Source organism: Lepidochelys kempii, chromosome 6 (genome assembly GCF_965140265.1).
Source record: "Lepidochelys kempii isolate rLepKem1 chromosome 6, rLepKem1.hap2, whole genome shotgun sequence".
In the NCBI taxonomy this organism is placed as follows: Eukaryota; Metazoa; Chordata; order Testudines; family Cheloniidae; genus Lepidochelys; species Lepidochelys kempii.
The window spans coordinates 48,670,952-48,681,974 of record NC_133261.1 but is presented as its reverse complement, the minus strand read 5'-3'; positions in this window follow the sequence as shown (position 1 = coordinate 48,681,974).

Here is an 11,023-nt window from a genome sequence, read left to right as displayed (position 1 = left end):
TGAAATAGTTAACAAAAACATCCCCCCTTCAGACTGATCTTCTCTTCTCCTGCTCCTGTCAAAGGGGAAAAGGGAGTTTGCTGCCCAAGGTTCAACATCTTCCCCACAAAAGAGTTTCAAGTCAGCACCATTCCTTCTGCTGAGATGGAATAACTAACACATAACAGCAATCCCAGCTGTGGTGTCCCTTAGACAAGTGGTTAAATGTTTTAACATGGGCCCTAGTTTGCACCTGTGCGTTAGACAAAGGATGGCTTTGTTCCAGAGTTTAGGCTTATACAAATATTGACATTAGGTATCAAAACAAAACATGGTGTGACTCTGAAACCACAGTCTCCCTTCCTCTCTCAGAATTGACAGTAACTAGCAATCTGAGCTCTGTATCAGAGGACCAAGCATTTATAAGGACCAGCACTTTAAAATTTCCTCATCAGGACTAGAAAGCTTCAGGCCAGGGGCAACATGGGATGGCTAATGTCTCTAGCTGTGTCTCCCCTATATAAAGAGCAAATCAAGAAGCCCTTCCTCTCTTCTAAGGGAAGGCCTAACCAGAATTCCCAGCCCTACCATATCCCTAACACAAACTCAGCTTGTATCAGGCTCTGGCATAGCCACAGAACTTCCTTCTTGTTTGAGGTAAGCAATGGGCCTTTTTGTTCCAGTGTCCTTTCACCATGAAGGAAAAGCATTGGCGCTTGAAACGCCTCACCTCTAAGGGCTTGTGCATGCTTGGAAATGTACTAAAATAGCTGGTGCAGAATAATTATTCTAGAATAGTTGTGTAAACACGCCCCAAGGAGCCCAACGGCAAGGGGGACTGTTACCCTTTGTTGAGCACTAGGTCTAAGGGAGCTACATTTAAATTACAATTCCCCATCCTAAATATGACATTTTGTGTATTGTGATCTGTGTGACTGTAGTTATATCTGTGACCTCTGAAGGAGCTGTGAGGGGGGCCTTAATGGCTATAGGGTTGATTTGGTTTAAGGCTATTAGTATTGTTATGGTTCCATGTTACTGAGTCCTGCACGACTGTCATGCAGTGCTGCATCATGTACAACTGTGTGATGCTGATGGCCATGTATTTTTTTCCATGTGTGTGTTTTATGGGGGCTAAGGGTTCTTTTATTTAAGCTGAGTTGGAGCTGAGGCCCATCCTGCGAATCTCTGTTTCATATACATCCATATAACCTTTTGAGTGATGCGGGGAGGGATTTTCTTTTGGCGGTGTTAGAGCTAGGCAATACTAATTTGGTCATGTCTCCCCGCCGCCCTTGTCCAAATTTTTGTGTGTGTGCGTGTGGTATTCTATCCTGCCTGAAGTTTGAGTGATTACTTGATTACATGAGCCTCAGCTGTTAGTGGTACAAAAGAATTAATGGGAAGATGCATTCTAGGTGTTATAGGTTAAAGGAGCATGTGGGGACATGTTATGTGTTTCCTAAAAGGTGTTATGCCACCACAGTCACCTGGAATGTGGATTATCCCATCAGCTACATTCATATTTTGTTGTCTGTTTTGCTGTTAGCCTTGAGAGGCACAGGTATACCAAGGGGAAAAGCTCTGTCATAGTCTGAGTATAGCAAGCAGAGAGTAAAGGAAAGGGCTATTTGTTACTACCAGATTTATAACACCCAAATCCAAGGGAAAGGGAGAAAAAATACCTGTTGGTATGTGTGTGGACAGAGAGTCACAGGCAGTGATGGGTGACTCTGTCCGATGAGAGGATTTTGCCCTGCTCTGAACAGTGTATACTTGATTAGACACAGGTTGCAAAGTTAGTCTTATCCTAGACTATAGCAGGCCTGGATCAGGTAGGGACAATGGCCTCTCTCCCATTTTATATTACTGTCTCCTGTTCCTTATTACTTTAATAACAATGGCACTTTCTCCACACCGACAGGCTGAGCAAGGATGTCTGCCATTGATACAGTACTCTGATCGTGATGATTTTATTCAAACTAGACAAAGCCAATGAACCAGTTTACTAGGCACAGTCCTGCAGAACCTTGAGGCTTTGCAGGCCAGTGTGAAGCTGAGGACTGTCACTCAGGAGCGGATTTACCAATAAACACAGGGTGCCCTGGCACGAGGCTTCCCAACAGCAGGGGGCCCCAGGGGTGGGCACTCAGGCAGCTCAGCACCAGCCGGGGCTGCACTGCGGGGGCAGCAGAGAGCGGGGAAGGAGGCTCACCTGCAGCCTCAGGGGAGCAGGCGGGAAGCGGGGGTGGCGGGAGTGGGCAGAGGACTCAGGAGGACCACAGGGCGGCTGTTCAGCTGGCCGAGGGGAAAACCACCGTTTCTTTCTGGCTGCATGGCCGCCCCTGCTCCTCCTGAGTCCTCTGCCCATGTTCACAGGTTGAGGGCCACATTCCGAAAGGGGCGTTAGAGCTGCAGCCTGGGGTCCCCTTAGCCCAGGGCCCTGCAGCCTCTGTGTTCTGGGCGGCCCTGCCGGGGGGGCAGGTACAGCTCCCAGAATCTCAGCCATCGGGGCGGTGCCGTGCTGCGCAAAACCACCTGCACCAAACAGGAGCTGCCTGAGGTAAATGTTCTGCACCCCCTGCCTGCCCCAGCCCTGTACCCCCTCCTGCACCCTAAGTCCCTAACTCCTGCCCAGACCCCGCACCCACATCCTGAGTCTCCTCCTGCACCCTAAGTCCCTCCCAGACCCTGCATCCCCAGCCCTGAGCCTCAGGAGGAGAATGGAGAAAAAAGGAATGGAAAAACAGGGTGTGTGTGTGGGGAGGAGATAAGAGAATGCTCCCCAAAAATGAAGCTGAGCACAGGGCCCCCACTAACTCTAAATCCACCACTGCTGTCACTGGTGGTATGTCTACACTGCAGCTGGAAGCATGTCTTCCAGTCTGAGTAGACAGACACAGGCCAGCTCTGCTTGAGCTAATGCACTAAAAATAACAGTGTGGCTGTTGCAGCTCAGGCAGTCGCTTGGGCTAGCCCCCGGAGCTTGGACCCAGGGGATGGGGCAGGCGTGTACTTGGGCAGCTAGCCCGTTCTGCAATGTCCACAGTGCTAGCGTGAAGAGACCTAGAGCATGTCTGTCTGTCTGGGCTGAGATGCACACTCCCATCTGCAGTTTAGACATGCCCTAGCATAGCATTCGCATTGGAAGTATGAGTTTTGCCTCTGCTGTGTGTACTGTGGGTAAATAACCCTTCAGGGCTGTGCTCTTGCATGTGATTCAGTAGAAGGGATATGGAGATGTACAGCTGAAGGTGTCTTCTTGTGGAACAGCTTTCCTTCAGTCTCTCATTATCCTTTCCCCCTCCAAGGGCCCTTTATTTGGAATGGCTGCCAGAGGTGGGTTCACTTACCCCTAAGTAAATGATACAGGTTAACCGGGAAGACACCAACAACTGCTGAGGAGGATTTCTTTATTTCTTAGCTATTGATGGTTCATCAATATTCATTAGAATCAGAAAGAGATAAAATGCTAGTGATGGAGGCCTTTCCCAGGATTAAATCTCTTTGTGGAGAGAATTCCTGCTTTGTCTCTTACTCCTGTTTGACAACGGCACATGTGATCCCATTGTCAAGTCGATTTGTTCTATTTACTTAGAGCCTCTACAATTCTCTACTAGTTAGGACTTGATTTTGGTCAGTCAGATAAACAGCTACAGTATTTCCTTAGGTCCTTTAGGTACAGTAACAATACTCTTTAAATACTGCCCTATATTCTCCCCCCCACACACACTATTTTTACTAAATAATATAATGTAACTTTTGTTGCCTTAAGACATTTGAATTCCTTAGAAAGTTTTCCCCCTTCTTTACCAAAGCCTATATATACCAGTAAAGGTGATCAGTTGTTTCTTTCACCACACAAGGTGCACATAGTTCATCTTTGTGTCTATTTATTTGAAAAAGATTTTCGTTTAAGCCACAATGGCCAGTGAGTACGCTAAACAAAATAACTTCTTTTTTTCCTGTCCAGGCCCTGAAATGTGTTGTCATCCTCAACTCTAGGGCAAAATTCAAAAAGTCTCCTTCCTCTTTTTTTCATTAATCCAATTCCTGTTTACTCAAGGGTATTTCTATGTCAATCTTTCCATTTCTTATCACGTTTTCAGCTGCTTTGTCTGCAATTTTGTTCCCTGTTATCCCAATAAGTGCTAGGATCCAAGCTACTGCTACGTGTATCTGTAGCTGTACTAATTCTGTTATTAGAAATATAATTTCATTGATTACGTCACTTCTACATACAAGACACCATATTTATGGCCATATGGCCTGAGATGGAATTCAAAAAAATGACAGCTATTGCTGAGCGTACATCCCAGACCCCATTTAAAGCTAGCATAATTGCTACTAGTTCAGAGGTCATCACAGCTATGCAATGGGATATTCTTTTAGATGTACTAATTCTGATTTTGGTACACAATATGCTGTCCCTAGTCTTCCTGATTTTTCTGATTTGGACATATCTGTATATATGGGGGGGGGGACCAAGTCCACTTTTCATCATGTACTGACACACTTCATTTTTAATACCTACTGTCTATTTTTTCCCCTAAAGTTTATAAAATACATCTAAATCCATGTCTGGACATGTGACTTTCCATTCATTAATTTCTCTATGACTAAAAGTTTGACATTGTTTTGCTTTTCCTTGAGTTTCTACTTCTGCAGCCACATTTTAACTCAAATGGCACATGCAGTTCTAACACTGGATGCACTAGTCCTCCTATCTATTGGATTCCCAACAATCCTCTTGCATTTGTTTGGCATCTTTATCTTATAGTTCCCATTAACTTTGGCCCAGAAAGTGAGGTCCAATAGTTTCATTTGTAGTGTAACTGGCATTTCATCAGAAACTATCTGTAGGGTACATATAGGCACTGCCTGCAATTCATAGTGCCTGGGCTTGTATTAATCCGAATTTTTTAAGTTCTGATTTTGAGGCTCACTCAAAAACTTGGCAGCCATAGTTAACAACTGCTCTGGTTAAGGCTCTGTGTACCATCACTAGCTATTCACCCGCAATTAGTCCCACCAGGACAAACAGGCTAATCTTTCGTATACATTTACCCATAACATGGTTTATATGATCTTTCCAAAGTAATTTAGTATCCACTATTACCCCTAGGAATTTGAAACTTTTTAATATGTCCATTTGTTCCCCATAAAGATACAGTTTACATTACTTTGTACCTTTTGTTTCAGTTCTTTGGCTTTGGCAGTAGAAACCTTGAAACCCCATGCATTTCCCCAGTCATGTCTCATACTGCTTTATTGATTCTCTTTTCTGCCACCTCAAATGCTTGCTCCAAACCCACAGAGCACAATCATCTGTGAATAGAGTGACATCTACCATAGCTCTTATTTGATTTGGGTGATCATTTTTCATCACATTAAACAAAGTTGGGTTGATAACACTTCTTTGTGGCATACCACTTTTTAAAAATTTTAAAAGCAAGCTGTTTAACCTACCATGTTTCCTTGATACGTATGATATCGGGTTTCGTTTTCATTTCCAGGATATTTTCTTTTAGATCTTAACCATGTGCTATCAGATTGTGGACATTCCAGCAAGAGATTGATACCCATTCTAGTCATATTTCACCATTAACCTCATTCAATGTGGCCTATTGACAGATTGCTAACATGCAAGTATATTTCTGCTTGCTATAATTTTCATTTTTTTCTGATTTTTTTCCCACTATTCTAAATATGCAATTTATCACTGATGTCATAAATGCAATAAACTTTTCTTTTTTCTCTGATGGTATATAATCGCCTTTTCCTTTCACAGTATTTATCATATTTTAATAGAGTAAGGCTATGTCTACAGTTCCCCTTTCCCTGTGCTGATTTTCTCCTCTTGATATTTTGACAGCCTCCTTACATCTTCTGCATAAGATATATTAACAACTTTTGCCTTTTGTATCTCCTTAGCCTGTCACTGTAAACCCTCCATCTGCTGAACTGTATTTACCATTGCTGTTATGACATTTGAACTCCACTCCTTCAATACAATTTTGGTAGGAATGCCCTCTCCCACATTTACCACATCTTGTTTTCCCTTTACAAACATTTACTATGTGCCTATACCGTTGGCTCTGACACCTGAGGGGGGTGGTGGTGGTGGGTATATGTCTTGGTTCTAAGGATCTTGGTTCTAAAACTCCCCGTGGATTTCCTCCTTTCTCTCTCTGATGCCCAGAGAATGACTGCACCCCTTTTCTGCTACAGCAGCATAGCTGCAGCTCTGTAGCTGTAGCACTTGTAGTGTGACCATAACCTTAGTGAGCTATGGAACCTGTTATCTGCAGGTCACTGGTTTGAATCCTGCCCAGCTCAGTAGAAATTAAAATGTATTGTCCTTGAATGGATGTTTGATAGCCTCTGTAGGGGATGAGTCTGGTGGGTGCAAACCCCCAGAGTAGACCCATGGCACTGGATAAGTCACATCATCGGAGGCCTCATTTTGCATCAAGGCAGCGTGTCTACATTAGGGGCATACACCAATGTGAATTTCCCTGACCTAGATAAGCTCTTAGTAGATGCATGTAAGGGAAAGAGATGAGTTTGTAGAACATGTAGTGAGTGTGATCTAGTGGGTCCTAAATACTCCTTCACCTGTCTACTTTAGGGGGAATATGGTAAATGAAAGACCTAGTGCCATTTTAAAACTGTAGGTTCAAAGTCTGAAGGATGAAAGGTCACTTTGAGGCATTGAATGGGTGGCACAGCAACATATGAGGAAGATGTTAAGATTCAATTCAGAATGTATGGAAGTTCCTAATGAAGTCTCAGGGACCTCAATCAGTAAAGTCACATATGAAGGGAAGAAGAAAAGTTTGTAGTGGCTCAGTTCTTAGGGAGGCATCAAATTGTTCAGTCAATTATGTTGTTGTAAGTCTTTTAGTCTATAACCAGCATACCCTACCTGATAAGCTTTATCTAGATTTCAAATTCCAGGGACCATCAATTATTCCTTATTTCACTTCTGTCTAGTTAGGATTTTGAACTAATGAATGCAAATATAGATTTGGAGTGGAGTCAGGATTCTTAATTATGTTGGCTGGATCAGAGACTAATAACTTTTTTGGTGCAAGCCAATGTACAATATTTAAAGCTAGATGTTTCTTAGCAAAAAAATCAAAGGAAATCAAACATTCCACTTCTACCAGCCTCATGTTTCTATTGTGAGTAACCCACTGGCCCACATAGCCTCTCTTTGGAATTAATTCATGGAAATGAGGTAAGTGGACTTTTTGGTGTATTCATTATAATTCAGGAGAAAGCATCCCATTTCAGACAAGCACATTTTGGGGTGGTCATTGTTCAGAGAAGCAACTTTTCACTATTGTATTTCTGAGAGACCTACGAACAAAACCAGACATAGGGATTACATCTTGATTACAGCCGCAGAACAGATAAAGATGGACATTTTGGATTCTTCATGTGAGGATCTTGATAGGCAAGTTTCCATTTTGTACCCTGCAAAATGAGGGCTTCTTAGTGGAAATGAAAGATACATGCTCTCTAGATATGCTCAACAATCCCCTTTTTCATTTTAACACTGTTTGAGACAGAACAACAGTTTCACAGCTGCTGAACACCTGCTGCTTCCATTGGTTTTGCTCAGGTTTGCGGGTGGTCAGCACTTCTGAAAATCTGGTCACTCACATTTATGTATCAAAATAAAGATTTAGGCTCTTAGCATTAAGCACTTAGGTTTGAAAATTTAGGCCAATGATTGTAGCCAAATTCAGACCTGGTATTTCTCTACAATGACATGAGACAATTATTTCCCCAAATTGCAGTCACAGATATTTTTCAGGAAGCTTTGTCACTGGGTTATGTGCTTGGTTAACTAGTGGATTTAAATCAATTGGACGGTCTCCCCAGCAGAACTGGCTGGTTGTCTCTCTAAGCCCCAATGATATGGTGTTTCAGATACTACCGCTACATAATTATCATCTCCCCCCCTTCTTTCATGTGCACACATCTCTGACCCCTCTCCCCCTCCAGAGGTTTTCCCAGCAGAAGTTACATCATCACTTCTGAATACAGTGGGTTTGTCTAGCCCCATTTCTTTTTAGTTAAGAAGAAAAAGTGGCCAGTCTTGAGACAGACAAACACTGCCTATAAGTAACTGATATTGCATTACTTGCCACATGTGGAGCAAAGACCAGAGCCCAGCATGTTTCATGCCTTGTTTTGCAAAAGCATTGAAAAAAGGTGAGACAATTTGGTGATTGGTTAGTCTCTAAGGTGCCACCAGTCCTCCTTTTCTTTTTGCGGATACAGACTAACACGGCTGCTACTCTGGAACCTGAAAAATATCAGAAAGGGATGATTTTTGGAAATGTTATTTTTTCTGTATTGACCCATTTGTCATCAAACCACCATGAAAATTTCAAATATTAGTCAAAATTCAGATGCTCTTCCATTTTTGCCATTTTTACTATTTTTTCATGAAATAAAAAGTGTAAAATTCCTGTTAAACCTCTACCTAACTATATTGTCACAACCAGTTCCAGCATAATAAACAGCACTTATAGAAATTACATTTATGAGGACAAGTGGTTTATATTTTGTAATTTTTGTTGTTAAACTTAATGAATGGGAAGATTCTCAATAGATGGCATCTTTGGATGAAAGGTTCTATAGAAATGCAAAGGAATACAAACATCTCAAATTCATTTACAAGTATTAGTTAAACTTTTTGAAACTGTTGTGAGGTAATGCATGTAAGTTGTATATACATTTTGCAGATGTGTAAACTGAAGCCCAGAGTGGTTAAGCGACTTTTCCAAGTACGACTAGTCCTCTTGGACTGTGCTTCACTCACAATCATTCTTCTGTCACAAAGAAGGACAGAGCTTTCTAAATGAATGACATGCTGTGGTGATTACTATTTTCATCTTCATCTTTAGAAACAAAAATAATTGCTGCTAAGTGTGCTGGCTCAGAGGCTGATGCTAACGTGCTGTTTTACTTGCATATATGAATAATCTCTAGAGTAAGTGAGCCCAGGTAGGTGAGGTAATATCTTTTATTGGTCCAACTTCTGTTTAGTGAGAGGGTAAAGCTTTCAGGCCCACAGAGCTCTTCTTCAGGCAGCCTTCTTGGCTGCTGTTTCATTCTCCATGTCTGGACTCCTCATGCATACATTTTGTTACATTGGATGTTTATCATATTAGGGTAGGTTAAGAGACCTTGCTTTCAATTACAAGGCCTAGAACTTGGTATAGTGATATATCCCCGGTCATAATCCCAGATCTTCTGAAGTAGTCTTGCTAAGTTAGGTACTAAGATCCTATAGGATCAGCATCTTTGAACATTAATCCTCAGACCTCTTGAACTCCCATTCAGGTGAAGATATTTAACTCTTTGAGTATCTAGATTGAACTTTCTTTGCAAAACATTAGCATTTGGTTTGATTTTTTTCAAGTTCATTTTTAAAGCAGATTCAGATGAATATTCATGATTCAATGCCAAGGGTGGTATTTAAGCAGAGAGTGCAAACACTGATCCAAGCAAAAAAGTCATCTGTGGAATAATCTTTGAATGCATCTTTCTTGTTTTTTTTTTTAAATCATTAGATACACATTGAACTTTCACGTGTGATCTGTACCCTAGTGTGGTTTTCTTTTAATTAAAGCTAATTGCTGATTCTTTTCCCCTCTTTGTTTTTGAATGCAAAAGAGTTGATACCAGAGAGTTGCCTCTCTTCTAGCACAAAGTAGGTAAAAGATCAAGGAACAATAATAAAGAATATAGACAAGAGAAATTTTACATAAGAACAGTCTCAGTGGAGTGAAATCATTTTGTGTATAATCTAACAGAAAAAATGACCTGCACTTCTGACTAACACCAAGAGGAGTTGGGTTGGTTTTAAAAACCATATACTATATGGCAGTGCAGTAGAGATCCAGGTTATACATTTATTCACAAAAAATATAGTTAATATATTACATATTTTGATCTGCCTTCACAGCTTCCTGTTAAAGTAGCAAGTGAATAATAATATCTTTGTGTAATATCCTATGTATTTGGATGAGACTTACAAAGCAAAGGTTAAACCTTGGCTCCACTGAGGTCAATGGCAAAACTTCCATTAATCGCAGAAGGCTGTCTGATGCCCATTTTAAGTATTAAGTATTTAAGTATTAATTAATAATAGTAATTAAGTATTTAAGTATTAATGGTATCATCTTCACGGCTGAATATTTTAGCAGAAATTATAACAATGCACCTATTTGACTTTCACTGATACAGTGGAGCTGGGTGAAGTCGGGTGGCTAATTTCTGTCAAAGACTGCTGGGATAGGGAAAGAGGAAATCAAACCATTCCCCTCATCCCCAGGAAACTGCTCTGTTGTCCACTCCCCATGAGCAATTCATATTACAATTCTTATGAAATTAATCTAAAAATTCAAGCAACTGTGCACCAAAAAATTACTGCAATATTCATCTGGCCTTAGTCTAAATTAATGTTCAGCTAGTTGGTCATTACCCTTAATATCTGTCTAACCCAGGGGTGGGCAAACTGTGGCCCGTGGGCTGCTTCTGGCCCATCAAATAGTTTGTATCTGGCCCTTGAGCTTCTGCTGGGGAGTGGAGTTGGGGGCTTGTCCTGCTCTGCTTGGTGCTCCCACCAGGGAGTAGAGTCAGGGGCTTGCCCCATCCCACCTGCCTGGCACTCCCCAGCCCTGACTCACAATTCCCTTGATGAGCACCATCTTCCGGCACGCAGAGTCTCACTGTGCAGGCATGACTTCATCACGCTGTTTCTGGGATCGGAAGCCTACCCCTATGCGGCAGTCCCTCCCCTACCCCCATGCAGCAGCACGCCCAATCCCCTTCCAGACTCCTATGGCCCCACCCTCGAGAGCCGCGAAACCACCCAGGGGCCGCACCCATCCCAGCTAGGGTGCCATGGCGGTGCCTGGTATGGCTGCCCTGGTGTCACTGCCAGCAGGGCCCTTAGGAGTCCCCTGGACTGCCCCTGTAGAGCCCATGGACAGTGCCACACCCCATGAGACCCCTCTCC